The sequence below is a fragment of the Oncorhynchus clarkii genome, chromosome 4 (genome assembly GCF_045791955.1).
Source record: "Oncorhynchus clarkii lewisi isolate Uvic-CL-2024 chromosome 4, UVic_Ocla_1.0, whole genome shotgun sequence".
NCBI lineage: Eukaryota > Metazoa > Chordata > Actinopteri > Salmoniformes > Salmonidae > Oncorhynchus > Oncorhynchus clarkii.
The window spans coordinates 35830537-35853884 of record NC_092150.1 but is presented as its reverse complement, the minus strand read 5'-3'; the positions used below and the strand labels follow the sequence as shown (position 1 = coordinate 35853884).

The 23348-nt window shown below is 44.7% G+C and overlaps 1 pseudogene; it reads right to left on the bottom strand.

Annotated features, from left to right (window-relative positions):
- Positions 1–23348, bottom strand: part of LOC139407973 (GDP-mannose 4,6 dehydratase-like) — a 190682-nt pseudogene that overhangs the window by 151942 nt on the left and 15392 nt on the right.

Sequence of the window (23348 nt, the reverse complement as noted above, 5' to 3'; positions counted from 1 at the left end):
ACCTCATGATAAGCTGTAGACCACACTATTTACCACCACAGACCGATGCTGGCATCTAGAAGTCACTCTACCAACTCTATAAGGCCATAATTAAACAAGAAAACGCTCACCCAGAAGTGGTGCTCCTAGTGCCCGGTGACTTTAATGCAGGCAAACTTAAATCATTTTTACCAAACTTTTCCATGTCACATGTGCAACCAGAGGAAAAACAACTCTACTCCACACACAGAGATGCATACAAAGCTCTCCCACACCCTCCATTGGGCAAATCTGACCATAATTCTATCCTCCTATCCTCCTGATTCCTGCTTACAAGCAAAAACTAAACTAAAGTACCAATGATTCACTCAATACGGAAGTGGTCAGATGACGCGGATGCTAGGCTACAGGACTGTTTTGGTAGCACAGGCTGGAATATGTTCCGGTATTATTCCAATGGCATTGAGGACTATACCACATCAGTCATCGGCTTCACCAAGAAGTGCATCGACGACGTCTTCCCCACAGTGAACATACGTACATACCCCAACCAGAAGTCATGGATTACAGACAACATCTGCATCGAAATGAAGGCTAGAGCTGCCACAAAGAGCGGGACACTAATCCGGATGCCTATAAGAAATCCCGCTATGCCCTCAGACGAATCATCAAAGAAGCAAAGCATCAATACAGGATTAAGATTGAATCCTACTACACTGGCTCTGATGCTCGTCGGATGTGGCAGTGCTTGAAAACTATTACGGACTACAAAGGGAAACCCAGACACGAGCTGCCAGTGATGCGAGCCTACCAGACAAGCTAAATTCCTTTTATGCTCGCTTCGAGGCAAGCAACACTGAAGCATACACGAGAGCACCAGTTGTTCTGGATGATTGTGTGATAACGCTCTCAGTAGCCAATGGGAGCAAGACCTTTAAACAGGTCAACATTCACAAAGTCAATGGCCCAGATAGATTACTAGAATGTGTACTCAAAGAAGGCGCAGACCAACTGGCAGGTGTCTTCACCGACATTTTCAACCTCTCCCTGACCGAGTCTGTAATACCTACATGTTTCAAGCAGACCACCATAGTCCCTGTGCCCAAGGAAGTGAAGGTAACCTGCCTAAATGATTACCGCCCCGTAGCACTCACGTCAGTAGCCATGAAGTGGTTTGAAAGGCTGGTCATGGCCACATAAACAGCATCCTTCCGGATACCCTAGACCCATTCAATTTTGCACACCACCCCAACCAATCCACAGATGACGGAATCACAATTGCACTCCACACTTCCCTTTCCCACCTTGACAAAAGGAATACCTATGTGAGAATGCTGTTCATTAACTACAGCTCAGCGTTCAACACCATAATGCCCATTAAGCTGACAGGTGGTAAGGGTAAGAGACAACACTACTGCCACAATGATCCTCAACACTCGGGCCCCTCAGGGTGTGAACTTAGTGCCCTCCTGTACTCCCTGTTCACCCACGACTGCGTGGCCAAATGCGACTCTAACACCATCATTAAGTTTGCTGATGACACAACAGTGGTAGGCCTGATCACTGACAATGATGAGACAGCCTATAGGGAGGAAGTCAGGACAACAACTGCTCCCTCAATGTGAGCAAGACAAAGAAGCTGACCATGGACTATGGGAAAATGAGGGCCAAACAGGCATTAACATCAAAGGGGCTGTAGTGGAGTGGTCGAGAGTTTCAAGTTCCTTGGTGTCCACATCACCAATGATCTATGATGGTCCAAACACACCAAGACAGTGGTGAAGAGGCACAACTAAACCTTTTCCCCCTCGGGAAACTGAAAAGATTTGGCATGGGTCCCCAGATCCTCAAAAAGTTATACAGCTACACCATCGAGAGCATCCTGATTGGGTGCATCACCGCCTTGTATGGCAACTGCTCGGCATCTGGCCATAAGGCGCTACAGAGGGTAGTGCGTACGGCCCAGTACATCATTGGGACCAAGCTTCCTGCAATCCAGGACCTATATAATAGGCGGTGTCAGAGGAAAGACCATAAAATTGTCAGAGACTCCAGTCACCCAAGTCATAGATGGTTTCTCAACTACCGTACAGCAAGCAGGACCGGAGCGCAAGGTCTAAGACCAAAAGGCTCCTTAAAAGCTTTGACCCCCAAGCCATAAGACTGATGTACATTTAATCAAATGGCCACCCGGACTATTACATTGACCCCCGCCCCCTCCCTCTCCATTTGTTTTGTACACTGCCGCTACTCGCTGTTTATTATATATGCATTGTCACTTCACCCCTATCTACATGTACAAATGACCTCTAACCTGTACCCCCGCACACTGAATCGGTACCGGTACCCTCTGTATATAGCCTCGTTATTGTTATGCTATTGTGTTACTTTATTTACTTTATTTATCTTATACTATAGTTTATTTGGTAAATATTTTCTAATCTCTTCTTGAACTGCACTGTTGGTTAAAGGCTTGTAAGTCAGCATTTCACGGTAAGGTCTACACTTGTTGTATTCGGCACATGTGACAAATAAAGTTTGATTTGATATATGTAATAAACATGTTATACTATTGAATAATATAATGCGTTCAGATGCCAACTCAGACCCAACACTCTCTGATAGTGTTATGGTAAGAGTGGGAGCTGGGGGTTCTAGTCTGAATGTGAAGTTTCCGTGTCCCACATGTGTGGTCCTGTGACGGGTCATCCCTCCAACACAACACCCAAATGGGTTGCTCATGCAAAGCTGACATACACAAACCTCAGAACAGCTTCAATGATTTGGTGGGGAAAGACATACTGCTCATCCCAGACCAGGCCCAAATCCCCGACACTCAAAAAAGATAGAGGCGACGTTAGAGAGGTCAGCGTGCGGGATACGTGACGCGACTGCGTCAGCGAGTTGATAAACCGCCTCTATCTTCCATTCTATTGGCGAACACAATCACTGGAGTGAGTACAATCACTGGAGAACAAACTGGACGAGCTCTGCCCGAGTCTATCCTATCAATTGGACCAGAAGAACTGTACAACTCCCCCTGCAACTGGATACTGTATTTTCTGATGGGCTGCCCCGTAGGTGGTGAGGGTAGGCAACAACACATCCGCCCCAATGACCCTCAACATGGGGGCCTACTCAGGGGTGTGTGCTTAGTCCCCTCTTGTACTCCCAGTTCACTCACGACTGCGTGGCCAGGCATGACTTCAACACCATCATTAAGTTTGCAGACGACACGACAGTGGTAGGCCTGATCACCTACGATGATGAGACAGCCTCTAGGGAGGAGGTCAGCGACCTGGCATTGTGGTACCAGCACAACAACCACTTCCTCAACGTCAGCAAGACAAAGAAGCTGATCGTGGACTACAGGAAATGGAGGGCTGACCACGCCCCCATTCAAATCGACTGTAGTAGGGCTGTAGTGTAGTTCGTCGGGAGCTCAAAGTTCCTCGCTGGACCTATCATGGTCCAAACACACCAAACAGGACACAACAACGCCTCTTCACCCTGATTTGATTTGATGTAAAGAGAATTCCAGAAACACAAACACAGTAATACAGTACATGATAAAGTTGATAAAAAACAGAATACTGAAAACACATTGTTTGTTTATCTTGATGTCTCAGTCCCTCCAGCTCTGAGCCACCTCAGGCTCTGAAACACTAGAACCCCACTTCAGGCTCTGAAACACTAGAACCCCACTTCAGGCTCTGAAACACTAGAACCCCACTTCAGGCTCTGAGACACTAGAACCCCACTTCAGGCTCTGAAACACTAGAACCCCAGCTCTTGGCTCTGGAACACTAGAACCCCAGCTCTTGGCTCTGGAACACTAGAACCCCAGCTCTTGGCTCTGAAACACTAGAACCCCAGCTCTTGGCTCTGGAACTGTAGAATAATTAAACTTCTCCAAACTAATCAAATTCTGAGGGAAAAATAACAGATAAATCAAAGAACAAAACAAAGGAGATTCATTGTGTTAACTCATCCGTGTGTGTGTGTGTGTGTGTACATGTGCATGTGCGCGTCTGCGTGTGTGTGATGGATGATATTGGTTGGCTCTGTGGGTAAGTCCATAGTACCTCCTGCTTCTGGTCAGTTAGGGGCTGGTTGAGGGTAGGGCGTTGGGTTGGGGGGTACAGCGTGTATTTGTATTACCCTCAGGGGGGGCAGAAGCTGCTTCAATAAGCTGCTGCTCAGTGCACGGGTTAAGTTTCACCTGCAATTAACACCCCTAACACACACACACCTCATGCACATACGCACAGACACACGCTCACACACAGCTGCTGGCATTTATTTACCCTGCTTGCGTGGGATGTCAAGAGAGCATGAGCAGTAAGCAAAGCTCCTGAAACACCCTCCTCCTCAAACTGACCCCATCTGTAGGTAATCTTAGGTAATCACACACACGCACTCTCCTTAGAGATGAAATTATGTCATGAACACTGGCATGATTAGCCTTTGCCCTATATGTCCCTATCTCCTCTTTACCAGTCCAGCTGTGTTTATAAAAGTGTTACAGTCAAAGTGAAGGTATTTATTGAGCACCCCGAATCACTGCAGTAAAGTCAACGACTGCTTTAAACACAGGCAGTCATGTACCCCCTGACTAAACACATGCTACACTATATATACAAAAGTATGTGGACACCCCTTCAAAATTAGAGGATTCGGCTATTTCAGTCACACCCGTTGCTGACACGTGTTTGAAATCGAGCACACCGCCATGCAATCTCCATAGACAAACCTGACTGAAGAGTGCAGTGACTTTCAACGTGGCAACGTCATAGGATGCCACCTTTCCAACAAGTCAGTTCGTCAAATTTCTGCCCTGCTAGAGCCAACTAGAGGTCAACTGTAAATCGCATCATTTTGAAGTGGAAACGTCTAGGAGAAACAACAGCTGTGCTCGATTGCAACACCCACTACCGAGTTCCAAATTGCCTCTGGAAGCAACATCAGCACAAGAACTGCTCGTTGAGAGCTGCATGTAATGGGTTTCCATGGCCGAGCAGCAGCACAAAAGCCTAAGATCACCTTGCGCAATGCTGTAAAGCTCACTGCCATTGGACTCGGGAGCAGTGGAAATACATTTTCTGGAGGGATGAATCACAATTCATTATCTGGCATTCCGATGGACGAATCTGGGTTTGACGGATGCCAGGAGAACGCTACCTGCCCCAATTCATAATGCCAACTGTAAAGTTTGGTGGGGGAGGAATAATGGTCTGGGGCTGTTTTTCCATTGTTAAGGCTAGGCCCTTTTGTTCCAGTGAAGGGAAATCTTAACGCTACAGCATGCCAACTTTGTTGCAACAGTTTGTTTCAGCATTACAATGCCCCCGTGAACAAAGCGAGGTCCATACAGAAATTATTTGTTGAGATCGGTGTGGAAATAACCCTGAGCTGCAGTTCTCCTCTCCCCCACCATGGGTCTCCACTGAGGGTCTAGTATTGTCTGGGGTTGGCATGACTCCCGCTGGAACGGAACAGGGGTTGCTGTACCTTACCCTGTCTACTCTGCTGGCCCTGCCCCCGCTGTCACCCCCCAGCCAAAAACATGTGATGAATGGCCAGCTGCCCTCATCAATCATCTGTGATTGTGTCTGATGTGCGCTGTGAATGGCTAATTAGCCTCATCTGTAACCATTACTGCACAGAGAGGCAGCTGCTCAGGAAAAAAAGACAAGAAAAATACATGTGAAAAATGACACAGACAGAGAGGGCTGGGCTGTCACCTCCACGACGCCTGAACTCAATGCTACACACACATTACTGCCACACAGACACACACAGCCAGGTTCTGCCAGACCCACTCCAACACGTGAGTAAACATCAAAAGGCCCAATTTAACAGGTTGAAAACAAACATAAAACAAACAACAAAAAAGAGTGAGGTGTTGTAACTATTCTGGAAACAACACTTTTTTTCTCTTTACTGGTGGTGGGAGGGAGTTTGAGGGAGGGGTGGGGGCAAGAGGGAGGCTAGGATACACTCATCTAGCTAGAGTTCCGTATTAGCCTGGTCCCAAATCTGTTTGTGTTGTGTAGCCAACTCCTTTGATCATTTGGCATTACACTGACCATAGGTGTTGGCAAGACAGCACAAACATATCTGGGACCAGGCTAGTTTCACCCCTCTAGCCCACAACAACAGCGGCAGCATTAGCAGCAGATCGCCTGCTAGAGTCAGTGAGAAGAGCGCACCAGCAAGCAGATCTTAGAGAGAACCCACGGGTGACTGGGTGACTGGGTGACTGGGTGCTAGCCAAATAACGGCACTATGATAGGGAAGTGAGCATGAGCCAGGAGAACAAATTGCAAATGGTACTGTGGTCCTGGAGCTTGTCACAGTCTGACAGAGACGTAGTGAGACAAGGCGAGAAACAGAGTGAGAATTATAGAGACACACAAAGAAACAGAGCGAGACAGGAGAGTGAGACAAGAGGAGAGATGCAGAGAGACAAACAGAAACCGAGTGAGTCAGACAGGAGAGTGAGACGTGAAGTGAAGCAGATGCAGAGAGACAGATCCAGAAGAGAGGGACATTCTGTGGAGGCAGCGAAGCAGGGCCGAGCCTGAAGCCCGTGGTAGAGAGAGGGCCAAACCACTCAGGTCGGGCCAGAATGTTCTGCGCACAGGATGTGGCTCTCCCTACAGCCAGAGGATGGGGGGTGGTGGGAAGAGGAGTGGCAGAGAGGAGAAATGGGCATAGACATCCAAACAGCTGGAGGACAATGTGTGCTGTACCCTGTAAACCCTACACCCCCAGGCCAACTAAGAGAGAGAGACACTGCCCATGACAGAGTGAGGGGTAAATATATAGGCCAGGGTAGGGTAAACATAGCAAACACCACCATCCTCCTCTGCTGCTCTCAGAACAGATCAATATGTGTGTTCCTGTGTGTGGGGATGTGATTTGGTATGTGTATGTGTATGTGTGTCCATGCTAGCGAGTATTTTCCTTTTCCTGTGACCCCTTTGTGTGTTCCTGTACATTTACAAGAACCAATATAAATACATCTTCAAACTTACTTATGTTTCATTTCTCAGACCTGTTCTCCGTATTTTTATTCAAAATCAGATTAAAACTGAAGGCAGATTAGGTTTGATAGGCTCTGAATGATTTTATTCACCGTTTTAGCAAAAAAGCCAGCCACACAAAAGAGGCCAGTCATAGATCCATCCCATAATCACATAAACACTCCATTCAGGGCTGTGTGTGTCTGTGTGTGTGTAAGACACTGGATACGGCTGGTGAGCCGACGCCCGACCACAGGGCTTCAGACGTTGTTAGTGCAGACACACTGCACGCCCCTTATGCCACCCCAAATACATCCACACACTATTAGAGGCGATTTCCCTGTTCCTCCTGGATGGAGAGAGATGGGAGAGGGAGGGGGAGAGAGCGAGAGAGAGCGAGAGAGAGCGAGAGAGAGAATAGAGAGAGGAGGGAGAGAGAGAGAGAGAGGAGGGAGAGAGAGAAAGAGAGAGAGGAGGGAGAGAGATAGAGAGAGAGCGAGAGAGAGAGAGAGAGAGAGATGGGAGAGGGAGGGGGAGAGAGCGAGAGAGAGCGAGAGAGAGCGAGAGAGAGCGAGAGATAGACAGAGAGAGAGAGAGAGAGAGAGGAGGGAGATAGATAGAGAGAGGAGGGAGAGAGAGAGAGAAAGAGAGAGAGCAAAGGACAGAGAGAGAGAGAATATAGAGAGGGGGGAGAGAGAGATAGAGAGAGAGAATAGAGAGAGGAGAGAGGAGAGAGAGAGGAGAGAGGAGAGAGAGAGAGAATAGAGAGAATGGAGAGAGGAGGGAGAGAGAGAGAGAGAGAGAGAATAGAGAGAGGAGGGAGGGAGAGAGAGAGAGAGAGAGAGAGAGAAAGAGAGAGAGAGAGTTGCCCATGGTGGAAACACATGGTTCTGTTTACACATTGCCTGTTGTTGGACTTTTCCATGGTAACGCACTGGTGACGCCAGCTGAATGAAAAACAACTAAAAAGGGACATATTGCATTACTAGGTCATTTTTTATGTGTCTTCTTAGTGACTCTGAGAAACAGTGAGAGAGGGAGGAAAAAGAAGCTTCTGTTCTGTTTGACTTACCGAAATCTGCCTTGCCGAAACCGGAGCTGCATAGTGTGGAGGTGCGTGATTCACCAGACCCGGAATGCCGTCGTTCCCACAGGAAACCTGGAGTGTCTCAACCCAGGGTGTCCCTGACAGGCGGGAGGGTGTACACACACACACTCACAAACACCTGCACACACAGACATACAAAGAGTAGTTTCACCCTAGACATGCAAATGCTAGACTGATTACACCAATTCAATCGGGACCAGTCAATGAGTTTCCAGGATAGCTCATATTTGACGGTATTTCATGTTTTTGAATAATACAAATTCTAAATAGACTTTATGAGTGATGCATGGGTGGCAACTCATCAATTCTAAGTGATTTTAATGGGTCTTTCTCCATTCTTATTGTGTTATACTGTTCAATTAACCCTTTACACTCATACCCATACACGTGTTGTTGTATCAAGACGGCCCAAATGTGCCTAATTGGTTTATTATTACATGTTCAAGTTCATAACTGTGGACTCTCCTCAAACAATAGCATGGTATTATTTTACTGTAAAAGGTACTGTAAATTGTACAGTGCATTTAGATTAACAAGAATTTAAGCTTTCTGCCAATGTCAGATATGTCTATGTCCTGGGAAATGTTCTTGTTACTTACAACCTCATGCTAATCACATTAGCCTACGTTAACTCAACCGTCAGGCAGGGGACCCACCGATCCTGTAGAGGTAAATTATAAAAAATGGTTGCCGATTTTGCATGTTATTTTGGCATTAATATGTGTAACATATCAGTTTGCAAAAAAATAAATAATAATCATTGAGTTTATAACGCTGCATACAAACATGGTCTCTTTTTTGCTTTCTTGAGTAAGGCAGGTCCAAAATGCAGGTGTTTCAGCCTAGCACATTGGTGGGGCAGCCAGCGGAAAATTCAGAGCGTATGGGTTGGTAATGTTCTCTAGTTGAGCTGTGATTGGCTCATAGTTCTGTCACTCATAGGGACAATGCATAACAGCAAAATCTACAATGAGAGCTCAAAAATTCAAGCCCCTTGGGTGCTGCCATAGAGTTACATTAGAAGTGCCATCCAAGAAGGCTCAAGATAAAATGACGTCAAATCACGTTATATCTACAGTAATTTTGATTGGACTGATCATGTCATCATTATGAATCAAGTCGACAATTTACTGACAAATCCTTTTCAATCCTTGTCAAATGAAGAGTAATTCCGAACAGAAATGATAGATAAAACATATCGGTGCTCATCGGCCGTTGCCCATAAACATTTCACAACAAGTCGCAAATTCAACAATGAAAGAGCAACTGCCCCCAAAAAAGGACTTCTCATTTAGAAAACAGCCTATGCGGCATCTATAAGAGCCAGAAACATTTATTCTATTCTCAAAATGTACCACAAAGTTTAAATAGGATAATTTTGGTCATAAAGTCAGTCTCGTCCAAATCTGAGTTTTATGAGACCTGTGGTCATGACAGCATCACAACGTTAATACATTTAAAGGGTTTCGCTCTTGGAGCGTTCAATACCTGTAAAAAATTGGCAAACTCGAAGAACCGCTGGACTTATTTGAGTGAGGCGGAATGGGGCCAGTCGTTGACCACCCTCACCTTTACGGGTTCCATTTGGATGCTGGCGGTAGAGATAATGTGGACCAGGATGAAACTTCTCTAACTTGATGTATAGTTGACTCTAAAAGTGGGCGTCTCAGGACTTAGCGGACATACAGAATGTGTTCCGGAAGGGTCTTGGAGAAGATCAGGGTGTTGTCGAGGTAAACAAAGACGAACCAATTCAGCATATCCCTAAGCGTGTCATTGACCAATGCTTGGAAGACTGTGCATGACTAAATACTCAAAGTGGCCACTCGGGATGTTAAAGGCAGTCTTCCATTCATCTCCCTGACTGATTCTCACCAGATTGTAAGTGTTGCGGAGATCCAGTTTGGTGAAGAATTGGACACCATGGGCCAACTCCAAGGCGGAAATCAGGGATAGAGGGTACCAATTTTTTATCATAATCCTTTACAGCCCTCTGTAATCAATGCAGGGACGCAGACCTCCATCCTTCTTTCCCATGAAGAAGAAGCCTTCACCAGCTGGGGATGTAGAGGAGCGAATGAAACCTGCCTCCAGTGACTCTCGGATGTAATTGTCCATGACTGCTGCTTCAGGGTTCAAGAGGGAGTACAGACAGCCCCAGGGAGGGGTGGAGACGGGTAGGAGTTCAATGGCTCAGTCATATGGACGATGAGGAGAGAGGGTGGCAGATTGCCTCTTACAGAAGTCCTCCCGGAGGTAGAAGTACTCTGGAGGGAGAGCGGAAAAGTCTTGGTCTTCAATGGATGCCTGGGAACACGACAAGGTTCTTGATGGGGGTCTTTGGCATTTAGTCTGGCAGTTCTTACAGTGAAGGCTAATATGGAGCTGCAGGGTGGTGGATGCTGTTCCCACACCGCCGTTGCCCAAGCCAGGGTCTTGCCCTAAAGTAGAGAGATGATGTAGGCGATCATGGCCCGATCAGTGTGGAACGAGCAGGACAGTAGCTCTAACACCAGAGAGCACTGAGTGAGGAACCCCTTGAATCCTCCCGGGTGGCCGCCATACTGCTAGGGGGCTGGGATCAAGTCAAATCAAATTGTATTTGTCACATGTGCCAAATACAACAGGTGTAGGTAGACCTTACAGTGAAATGCTTACTTACAACCCCTTAACCAACAATGCAGTTAAGAAAAAAAAAGAAGAAAAAATAAAGAAATAAAGTAACAAATAATTAACCCTCCTGCTGTGTTCCGGTTAAATCGGACCGATTTACAAGTTCTCTCTCTGAAAAATGTAGTTCACTTAATCTGATTGTCATAAGGTTCCATGGCTTTGTCCACACAGGGCATCTGAACACACCAAATACATTTTGATGATTTTCATTACATTTTGGGTGTTTTATTTAACTTTTGTACACCTGTGGTGTTCCCCGTCAAAAATGACCGGTCATTAGAAATGTCTGGGTGAGTATAACATTGAGTTCAGGCACATTCCCATTCATCAGATGGACACACTTCCTCTCCCAGACCCGCACATGCATGTGTGTTTGAGCACACACACACACAGACACATACACCTCACTTCCCTTCTTGGCTTCCATGGCAACCCCCACGGGAACCTTTCCCCAATATAATGTTTCCCCCACCGTTGGCATTCTCACAAACAATCACAACAGTGTTTCAATAATATATGGAACTTTTCTCGCATCTCTGGTATATAAAGCTTTTTTGAGGCCTTGCTCACAATCCATTCTGTGGCAGCACAAAGACCAAGCGATATACTGTACGGCATGTGAGGCTCTTGATCATATCTTTGATCATGACACTGGTGAGGATGAGAGAGGTCAGGAAACTGACAGTGAAGATGCATTAGAGGAGAAAGTAGTATGTTTCATCTGAGTATTTGTTATAGTCAAAATAATCCATACATTGTGCTTTTTTTACTAAAAAATGTGTTGTATGAGCTCATGTCAATGAGGCCTACAGTCCATAAATAGCAACTAGAAGTTCAAAACTTGTAATGTTCACAAGATCTTAAGATCTAACACAACATTAGGTGATAATATATGCATTATTATAGATTTATAATCAACTATAATGGGGGCGATCATTTTGGACCGGAACACAGAATGAATTAACATGAAACAAACACAGCATAGCAATAGGCTATATACAGGGGGGTACCGGTACAGAATCAATGTGCGGGGGCACCGGTTAGTCGAGGTAATTGAGATAATATATACTGTACATGTGGGTAGAGTTATTAAAGTGACTTATGCATAGATAATAACAGAGAGCAGCAGAAGCGTAAAAGAGTGGGGGAGGCAGTGCAAGTAGTCTAGGTAGCCTTTAGGGCCTTCCTCTGACACCGCCTGGTATGGAGGTCCTGGATGACAGGAAGCTTGGCCCCAGCTGGGCCGTATGACCTACCCTCTGTAGTGCCTTGCGGTCGGAGGCCGAGCAGTTGCCATACTAGGCAGTGATGCAACCAGTCAGGATGCTCTTGATGGTGCAGCTGTCTTTTGAGGATAAGAGGACCCATGACACATCTTTTCAGTCTCCTGAGGGGGAATGCCCTCTTCACGACTGTCTTGATATGTTTGGACCATGTTAGTTTGTTTGTGATGAGGACACCAAGGAACTTGAAGCTGTCAACCTGCTCCACTACAGCCCAGTCGATGAGAATGGGGGCGTGTTCACTCCTCCTTTTCATGGAGTCCACAATCATGTCCTTAGTCTTGATCATGTTGAGGGAGAGGTTTTTGTCCGGGCACAACACGGCCAGGTCTCTGTCTTCCTCCCTATATGCTGTCTCGTCATTGTTAGTGATCAGGCCTACCACTGTCATTGGCAAACTTAATGACCGTGTTGGAGTCGTGCCTGGCAGAACAGTCATGAGTGAACAGGGAGTACAATAGGGGACTGAGCATGCACCCCTGAGGGGTCCAAGTGTTAAGGATCAGCGTGGCGGATGTGTCGTTACCTACCCTTACCACCTGGGGGCGGCCCATCAGGAAGTCCAGGATAAAGTCGCAGAGTGATGAGCTTTGAGGGCACTATGGTGTTGAACGCTGAGCTGTAGTCAATGAATAGCATTCTCACGTAGGTGTACCTTTTGTCCTGGTGTAAAAGGGCAGTGTGGGGTGCAATATAGATTGCATCATCTGTGGATCTGCTGGGGCAGTATGCAAATTGGAGTGAGTCTAGGGTTTCTGGGATAATGGTGTTGATGTGAGCCATGACCAGCCTTTCAAAGTACTTCATGGCTACAGACGTGAGTGCTATGGGTCGGTAGTCATTTAGGCAGGTTACCTTAGTGTTCTTGGGCACAGGGACTATGGTGGTCTGCTTGAAACATGTTGGTATCACAGACTCAGACAGGGAGAGATTGAAAATGTCAGTGAAGACACTTGCCAGTTGGTCAGCACACGCTCGGAGTACAGTCCTGGTAATCCGTCTGACCCTGCAGCCTTGTGAATGTTGACCTGTTTAAAGGTCTTACTCACATCAGCGGTGGAGAGTGTGATCACAGCTGGTGCGCTCATGCATGTTTCAGTGTTACTTGCCTCGAAGCGAGCATAGAGGTAATATAGCTTATCTGGTAGGCTTGAGTCACTGGGCGACTCTCGGTTGTGCCTCCCTTTGTAGTTTGTAATAGTTTGCAAGCCCTGCCACATCCGACGAGCATCGGAGCCGATATAGTACGTTTCGATCTTAGTCCTGTATTGACACTTTTCCTGTTTGATGGTTCGTCAGAGGGCATAGAGGGATTTCTAATAAGCTTCCGGGTTAGAGTCCCGCTCCTTGAAAGCGGCAGCTCTACCCTTTAGCTCAGTGCAGATGATGCCTGTAATCCATGGCTTCTGGTCGGGGTATGTACGTACAGTCACTGTGGGGACGACGTCAATGATGCACTTAATGATGAAGCCAACGATAGATGTGATGTGCTCAATGCCATTGGAGGAATCCCAGAACATATTCCAGTCTATGATAGCAAAACAGCCCTGTAGCTTAGCATCTGCTTCATCTGACCACTTTTTTATTGACCGAGTCACTGGTGCTTCCTGCTTAAATTTCTGCTTGTAAGCAGGAATCAGAATTATGATCAGATTTGCCAAATGGAGGGCAGGGGAGAGCTTGTACAAGTCTCTGTGTGTGGAGTAAAGGTGGTCTAGAGTATTTTTCCATCTGGTTGCACATTTAAGATGCTGATAGAAATGAGGTAGAACGGATTTAAGTTTCCCTGCATTAAAGTCCCAGGCCACTAGGAGCGCAGCCTCTGGATGAGCTTTTTCTTGTTTGCCTATTTGCCTCACAAGTCCTCAACTGGCAGCGTCCTTAAATAGTACCTGCAAAACACCAGTCTCAACGTCAACAGTGAAGAGGCGACTCCGGGATGCTGGAATTCTAGGCAGAGTTGCAAAGATAAGTCATATCTCAGATTGGCCAATATAAAGAAAAGATTAAGATGGGAAAAAGAACACAGACACTGGACAGAGGAACTCTAACTAGAAGGCCAGCATCCCAAATTCTCCTCTTCACTGTTGACATTGAGACAGGTGTTTTGCGAGTACTATTTAATGAATCTGCCAGGTGAGGACTTGTGAGGCGTCTGTTTCACTCTAATGTACTTGTTCTCTTGCTCAGTTTTGCACCGGGGCCTCCCACTCCTCTTTCTATTCTGGTTAGAGCCAGTTTGCTCTGTTCTGTGAAGGGAGTAGAACACAGCGTTGTACGAGATCTTTCGTTTCTTGGCAATTTCTCGCATGGAATAGCCTTCATTTCTCAGAACAAGAATAGACTAACAAGTTTCAGAAGAAAGCGTCTTTGTTTCTGGCCATTTTGAGCCTGTAATCGAACCCACAAATGCTGATGCTCCAGATACTCAACTAGTCTAAAGAAGGCGATTTTTATTGCTTCTTTAATCAGGACAACAGTTTTCAGCTGTGCTAACATAATTGCAAAAGGGTTTTCTAATGATCAATTAGCCTTTTAAAATGATAAACTTGGATTAGCTAACACAACGTGCCATTGGAACACAGGAGTGATGGTTGCTTATAATAGGCCTCTGTACGCCCATGTAGATATTCCATTAAAAAAATCAGCTGTTACCAGCTACAATAGTAATTTACAACATTAACAATGTCTACACTGTATTTCTGATCAATTTGATGTTATTTTGATGGACAAAAAATATGGCTTTTCATTCAAAAACAAGGACATTTCTATGTGACCCCAAACTTTTGAACTGTAGTGTACCTATCATTGATTGTACGTTGGCCAGTAGTACGGATGGCAAGGGGAGATTTGCTACTCGTCGGCAGATCTTCACAAGGCACCCCGATCTCAACATTGTTTCAATATTCAAATTTGATCGCCAGCTGTCCCATAGTAAGGAACGTGTAGGAAATCTGAACGAGATAGACAGGCAAGCAGAGTTTCTCACCCAGTCGAAGCATGAATCAGCTGGCATTATTTTTATGGATATATAAGGTCAAACTAAATGAAGTGCAGCTAGTTTGCAGTCTTTCCAGCTTCAGTTTGAGGTGATTGTGTTAGCTGTGTTGTTGGCTGGCTCCTCTGAACAACAGTGTCCTGACGAGGGAGCACATTTTCTATGCCAGGCGAAATCGCACCTCATTAGCTCATTGTTATGGATGTATCCAAATAAATGTCACTAGAAAACAGCTTAAACAAATGCTAATGCAGCTACTTTGCTGTTATTCTGGCTGCACTGTTTGACATGACTGTAAGTTAGCTGTAGTTGGCTAGTTAGCAAGCAAGGGATAAGAACGCTGCCAGCAAGTACGGCAGTGGAACATTCAGAACGAACGACCGGGTCACGTCCATAGATACAGAACAAAAAGACTGAACAACTGGGTCGCGTCTCTGGTAACCGAACAGATAGAACGAATGACCAGCCGGCTTGGATAGCAAACCTAGATTTGTGTCGGGATTATATCTTGAGGGAGGATGAAATAGTTTTAATAAATTCATCAAAATGTGTTTTATAAAATATCTCAATCATTATTTGAATATGTTGGTAACAATTTCCATGGTACTGAAGAATGTTTATTCAAATGATGCCAACTGATGTGGCTCATTCAACAAAATATATTTTTTGTAATGTAATTTGAGTTGATTCAACAAATCATAGCACAGATTGATGGGTACACTTCCTGCTTTTACTTCCCAATTGTACTTCCTGCTTTGCTCTAATGGGTACACTCGCAATGGCCGCCAGTCCACCCATTATGCCGCCATCGACTTCAATGGGGACGCCTGTTCTATTCATTCTTATTTCTATGACTCTACTACGCTAAAGTGCAAAATCAAGGCTAAATACAGAAAAACCCCTGAAGTAGCAGAGAATAAGCACTACCTTTAAAGCCCACGTCACCATTTCACTACCACAGAAACAAAATCACATCAGTGAACAAAGAAGTCAGATAGGAACCAAAAAACAGTGTTCTCTCTTATCTGCTCTGCGGTTTGAATTGGATATGACTGATCTATGAATGCATCAACAGCATAGCACCCGGGCCTGCGTAACAGGTTCAGCCCCACCTTAACAGTATGATCAACCACATCAACATCCTGCTCTGACGCAGTGATCCACACTGAAGTTCTAGTTAAACTACCCCTTCTAGCCCCCGTCGAAGTGTCAACCCTCCCAACACCACCCCCTTATTAATAACAGGGTCCACCATGAGGAGTTTTGCTGTCAGACATGGCAACACACGGAGACTTTCATCTTTATAGAGAAAGAGAGCGAGAGTGAGAGAGACACAAACACTCACCTATCACACACACAAGTGCTACACTAACATATCGCTAACACTCACAACACACACACACACACAAAATCACACACACACACACACACACACACACAGCGAGTTCTGCTCCTGGACATGGCGACCCCTTACTGTTCGTTTCATCTCTCAGCTTGCTGCTGGCACCATTACATTAACACAAACACTGTATTTCTGTCATCATCCACAGCATCGCACAACACCACAAGGCATTCTCTTAATATCTCTCTTTCTTTTGGACTTCCTCCCAAATGGCAGACTATTCACTACATTGGGCACTACATTTGACCACAGCCCTACGGTCCCTGGTCAAAAGTAGTGCACCATAATAGGGAATCGGTTGCCGTTTGGGAGGCAGTGCTGCTCTGTTTCAGGGAATTTTGGGACGTGGGTGAGCGGTGGGAAATTGGAGTGCCGTCTGTGGCCTCACAGCAAGCGGCCCTCTCCCTCCTCTCATAACCTCGTTTTTTCTCTCTCTCTCTGTTTTCTCTTTGGCAGGCTATTAAGGGGCTTCATGCAGATCACATATTTCAGCCTCAAATGATCTGGGAAAACATTAACCCCACAATGCTGTGTGCTTATGATTGTGAGGGTGTGTGTCAGAGTGCAGTGTGTGTATATGTCCAGTCTTACCTCTGCGTAGTCCTTGGCATGGTCCCAGTCTCTCTTGGAGTGCAGGTTACCCAGACTGATGCTCTCCAGCTGGCCCAGGTGAACCTTTGCCACAGAACGGCTGATCTTACGAGTCACGTAGTTCACCCCTGGGAAAAAGAGAGAGAGGAGAGAAAGAGAAAGACAGAGACAAACAGAAAGATGATAGTGGATATTAGTGAGGTAATGGCCTGACCATGGAAACATGAACGTTTAAAAAACCCTCCACCACCCAGCGACCTTACGCCTCCCCGTCGATGCATTGGCCCAGGGTCCACTAGGCCCAAATATTATTTGAAATCTTTCATTTTCTATTTTCTTGGACTGCCTGCAGTGCCAAGTCGGCTGGGTTTGAGACTATTCTATTGACCCATTGCGCCAGGCAGGGTTGGGGAGTAACGGATTACAACAAAAACAGTAACTGTCATCGGTTAGGTTATGAGCAAAAATATTGTAATCAGATTACAGATACACTATATATACACAAGTCTGTGGACACCCCTTCTAATGAGTGGACTTGGCTATTTCAGACACACCCGTTGCTGACAAGTGTATAAAATCGAGCACACAGCCATGCAATCTCCATAGACACACATTGGCAGTAGAATGCCCTTACTGGAAAGCTCAGTGACTTTCAATGTTGCACTGTCATTGGATACCACCTTTCAAAAAGTCAGTTTTTCACATTTCTGCCCTGCAAGAGCTCTCCCGGTCAACTGTAAGTGCTGTTATTGTGAAGTGAAAACGTCTATGAGCAACAATGGCTCAGCCACGAAGTCGTAGGCCATACCATCTCCAAGAATGTGACCGCCGAGTGCTGAGGGGCGTAGCGCATAAAATTGTCTGTCCTCGGTTGCAACACTCACTACCGAGATCCAAACTGCCTCTGGAAGCAACGTCAGCACAAGAACTGTTCGTCAGGAGCTTCATGAAATGTCCACACAAGCCTAAGATCACCATGTGCAATTTCAAGTGTCGGCTGGAGTGGTGTAAAGCTCGCCGCCAATGGACTCTGGAGAAGTGGAAATGCTTTCTCTGGAGTGATGAATCACGCTTCACCATCTGGCAGTCCGACGGACGAATCTGGGTTCAGTGGATGCCAGGAGAAGCTACCTGCCCAAGTTCATCGTGCCAACTGGAAAGTTTGTGGAGGAGGAATAATGGTCTGGGGCTGTTTTTCATGGTTCGGGCTAGGCCCCTTAGATCCAGTGAATGGAAATCTTAACGCTACAGCATACAATGACATTCTAGACGATTCTGTGCTTCCAACTTCGTGGCAACAGTTTGGGAAAGGCCCTTTCCTGTTTCAGCATGACAATGCCCCCGTGCACAAACCGAGATCCATACAGAAATGGTTTGTCGATATCGGTGTGGAAGAACTTGACTGACCTGCATAGAGCCATGACCTCAACCCCATCGAACCTTTGGGATTAATTGGAACGCAGACTCCGAGCCAGGCCTAATCGGCCAACATCAGTTCCCGACCTCACTAATGCTCTTGTGGGTGAATGGAATCAAGTCCCCACAGCAATGTCCAACATCTAGCGGAAAGCCTTCCCAAAAGAGTGGAGGCTGTTATATCAGCAAAGGGGCGACCAACTCCATATTAATGCCCATGATTTTGGAATGAGATGCTTGACGTGCAGGTGTCCACATACTTTTGGTCATGTAGTGTACTTTAGAAAAAAATAGATGATTGCTTGTAGCATTATTTTTAACTCAGAAAGGATGTTTGCCCAAAAAAATGATTTGACTCCTTTCTTTTTTCTCAATGACATTCAAAATCAGCATTGAAGAATTTTGCAAGATGAAGTTTGTTTCACCTGAGAAACTCTGACCACAAGTCAGAGACCACTATGATAACGGCACAAATGCGTTTGATGGATTGCGTGAAAGAGCAGGAAGAAGCTTTTGTTGGCTACAGTCCAAGCTTTGTCTTCCAGTAGTGTGACTGCTGTTGGCGACCAAAGATTATCCAACTTGAATAAAAGCTCAGATTTAAGGATGACAGCAGTGGTGTAGCCTACGGGCGATACAGATAACACTTATTATTGATATCTACGTAGTGCATTGACATGAATCACACTGCTGCTCTCATTTACTGTAGCTATTTGCGCCTCACGGATTGTGATTGTTGTGGATGGCTGTTCTATATGTGTTCTATAATTGGATTACTTTTGCCACCAGTGGACAGTCCGTGACAATGCGCGCTTGCAACAACTGCATAGTCCAGATCCCAGGCTACGGAATAAAAGTTTGAGTGAGTTCCTCCCTTCTAAACTCCTTCTATGTATTGTGCTCCAGACAGTCAAACATTAGGTTCATTTAAGAAGACCAAGAGTGGGGCTTTTATTGCTCAATCTCATTAGTGCTGTTGAAAAAGAAAATGCCCATAGGCCTAACGGACACAGGCTCAAATTCGTGCGCTTTAGACTTACACCGCTGCAAATGATCGAGATATCAAAGTGTCACCCACAAAAACATAAACAATAGGCCTTCAGAAAATTCAGCATATGGCAAACATTTTCAACCATGCAAATAGCACTTTTCGGTAATCTTCAAAGCACGCCATTCCATGAGTGGCCCTCACTACATAATCGTTGCCAAACCCACTTGCTCCTGGTCATCTATAGGTCTATGCTAGGTAAAGCCCCGCCTTAACTCAGCTCACTAGTCACCATAGCAACACCCACAGGTAGCATGCGCTCCAGCAGGTATATTTCACTGGTCATCCCCAAAGCCAACACTTCCTTTGGCTGCCTTTATTTGCAGTTCTCTGCTGCCAATGACTGGAACGAATTGCAGAAATCACTGAAGCTGGAGTCTTATATCCCCCTCACTAACTTTAATTAATTAATAACCTCTTACTTCTACCCCCTCCTTTTTCGAACATTCTGTTAAAAATCGCGCAACTTTTCAGCGTCCTGCTACTCATGCCAGGAATATAGTATATGCATATGATTAGTATGTGTGGATAGAAAACACTCTGAAGTTTCTAAAACTGGTTAAATCACGGCTGTGACTATAACAGATTGTGTGTTTCATTGAAAAACGCAAGAAAAACTGCTCTCTGAAAGCTAAAAATAATTTCCATGTCACTTCCATGGGTTGTTAAAAGAGGACAAAATTAAATATCGACCTGCATGCAATTCATACAAATTCCACACGATGTCGCCATTGTCGTCATTTTCAATTGAATTTTTTGTTGGAAAATCCATCTATCTGGCTTCCGTTTCTTCCAGTCTCCACCAGGATGTTGTTAATGTGGACATGGGCAGCCATTGATTTGCACACGAGGAGCTATTGAATATACATCGCCCTGTAATCATTTTGATAGATTATAAACGTTTACTAATACCTAAAGTTGGATTACAAAAGGATTTCGAAGTGTTTTGTGAAAGTTTATCGTCGACTTTTTTAATTTAAAAAAATGATGCAGCGTTAAAAAACTATGTTTTTTTCTGAATGACACAGCTTCCATAGAAAGCTATTTTGGGTATATATAGACCGATTTAAACGAAAAAAAGACCCAATAGTGATGTTTATGGGGCATATAGGAGTGCCAAGAAAGAAGCTCGTCAAAGGTAATGAATGTTTTATATTTTATTTCTGCGTTTTGTGCTGCGTCGGATAAGCAGAGTCTTTGTTTACGTCGCATTCAGGCATTTTCAGGTGGTGCATGCTATCAGATAATACCTTCTCATGCTTTCGCCGAAAAGCATTTTAAAAATCTGACTTGTTGGCTAGGTTCACAACGAGTGTAGCTTTAATTCAATACCCTGCTTGTGAATTTTGATCAAGGTTTGAGTTTAAACGAGTACATTTAGCATTTAGCGTAGCGCATTTGCATTTCCAGGTGCCTACTTGAGACATATGCGTCTCAAGTAGAATCAAGAAGTTTAAGTATCAGCTGTCAGAGCAGCTACCTGATCACTGTACCTGTACACAGTCAATCTGTAAATGGCACACCCAACTACCTCATCCCCATATTATTACTTACCCTCTTGCTCTTTTGCACCCCAGTTTCTCTACTTGCACATCATCATCTGCAAATCTATCACTCCAGTGTTAATGCTAAATTGTAATTATTTCGCCTCTAGAGCCTATTTATTGCCTTACCTCCCTACTCTTCTACATTTGCACACACTGTACATAGATTTTTTTTAAATGTTATTTTGTGTTATTGACTGTATGTTAGTAGAACTCTGTGTTGTTGTTTTTGTCGCACTGCTTTGCTTTATCTTGGTCAGGTCGCAGTTGTAAATGAGAACTTGTTCTCAACTGGCATACCTGGTTAAATAAAGGTGAAATATAAATAAAAAATAAATAAAAAATGTAAAATGAGAGCAGCATTTATTTTTCAACTCAAAGCAATGAGCCCAATCAGTGCACGTTAGCGTTTTAAGTCACACATCTAATGACCACTGCAGCGTTGCAGTGGTCATTAGCAGCACAGCCACAAAGTCATTCAATCTCATTTTAAACCTACCTGTAACATTAACCATACTACTAACCCTAATGCCTAACCCTAACTTTACAATATATCCACTTTTGACTTTGCATCTAGGGGAAATCACTCAGTTCTGCCTCAAGGACAAGACTCATCCCAATAAACATCAACCTGACAAATCCATCCTCCATGACAACAAAATCATAAACAACAGAGTAGGCTAATGAATCCTTAGATGTTGGGTCATGCTCAGGTAAAACAATTGGTTAATCTATATTTCCAAGTCATATTCTTGAAGATAAAGGGGGTATTCAATTTATTGTAATGACTGGAAATCTTACAGACTTTTGTTTTTAATGTAAAGATATCGTCTGATTGTATTATTATCTGTAGTAGAAAGCAATGAGATAGAAGAACACTACATAACCAAACCATAAAGTAAAATGCAACATCCATTTATGGCCAGCTGTGTAAACTCTAACATTGATTTATCTTGCAATGGGTGTTGTTTAATTGGTAATACTAATGTTTGTGGTCTTCTAATGCCTCTTAAGGGGAAAGTAATCTAAAAGTAAAAGTAACTCAAATTAATCTGCTTACGTTACTGAGTTTGGGTAATCCAAAAGCTAAGTTACTGATTACACTTTTGGTCAGGTAACCAATAACTAACGGATTACATTTTAAGAAAGTAACCTACCCAACTCTGGTGTCAGGCGAGCTAAATCAAGCACATCAACTATTTCAAATGATTTCAAATAGTATTTGAACCCAGGTCTGGGTTCTCCCTGGCCAGTCACCACAGAAAGCCAAGAAGCCACCGGCGAGTCACATAGATCAGTTACCATCCCACATTACAACTACAACATACTGTACATTTAGGGACTTCTCTCTATCATCTCTCCTCTCATTTTACCCTTAATTCACCATTTCAAAATTAACTCCAGGCTCAAGGCCAAACCAAATCTAGCCTGTATCGCTATGTCGGTCTATTAACCCAAAAATCACCATGAAAGTTTCATTAAAAAAGGGTATAAACTGAATAAAACAGGGCCGTCAGTTGGAGCGGAGCACTATCACGCACACACAGAGAGAGAGAGAGATGGAGAGGACCACCCCGACTCTGCTAGTGGAGAGTGTTCTGTCCAACAGCACCACAGGGCGGGTAAGTGTGCCAGACCGCCGACCTCTCTGCCTGGTGCTGCTGCTCTCTTGGACCAGACACACAAGGAGATTTTATCTGTGGTAAAACAAATGATCTTCTAATGGTTTTCTATGTGCTGTGCAGTGTTGTGCTCTGTGAGTGTGTGTGTGTGTGTGTGTGTGTGTGTGTGTGTGTGTGTGTGTGTGTGTGTGTGTGTGTGTGTGTGTGTGTGTGTGTGTGTGTATATGCTTGCGTGCGTTTGCTCTGTGCGTGCATGCATGCACCCTGGAGCTATGAAGAGAGGGTTTTGGGTGTTTGGCTGAACATTGTGGCCCGGTGTCATGTTCTATCCCTCGTAGCATGGAGCACAGAACAACACACACACAGATGATAGCCTATAACTATATGGTGGAACTATCTGGAGACCTTTATCCAAGTTAAACACTGAATTATATAGACTGATATCAACACTGAATATTATAAAGTAATGTCTGAAAATGGGGCTGTCTGGAAATAGACATGTAATTAAAGCTTGAGGGTTATGGCAGTTTAGATAGTAACCTTCAAATTAGCTGTGTTGTTAAATTTAGTTTGGTAATAATGAGGAGGACCACAAGTATTTTTGTTTTCTTACTCTGCACACAAGCTTAACAGGCCTACTATGAAAACAGGGAAAT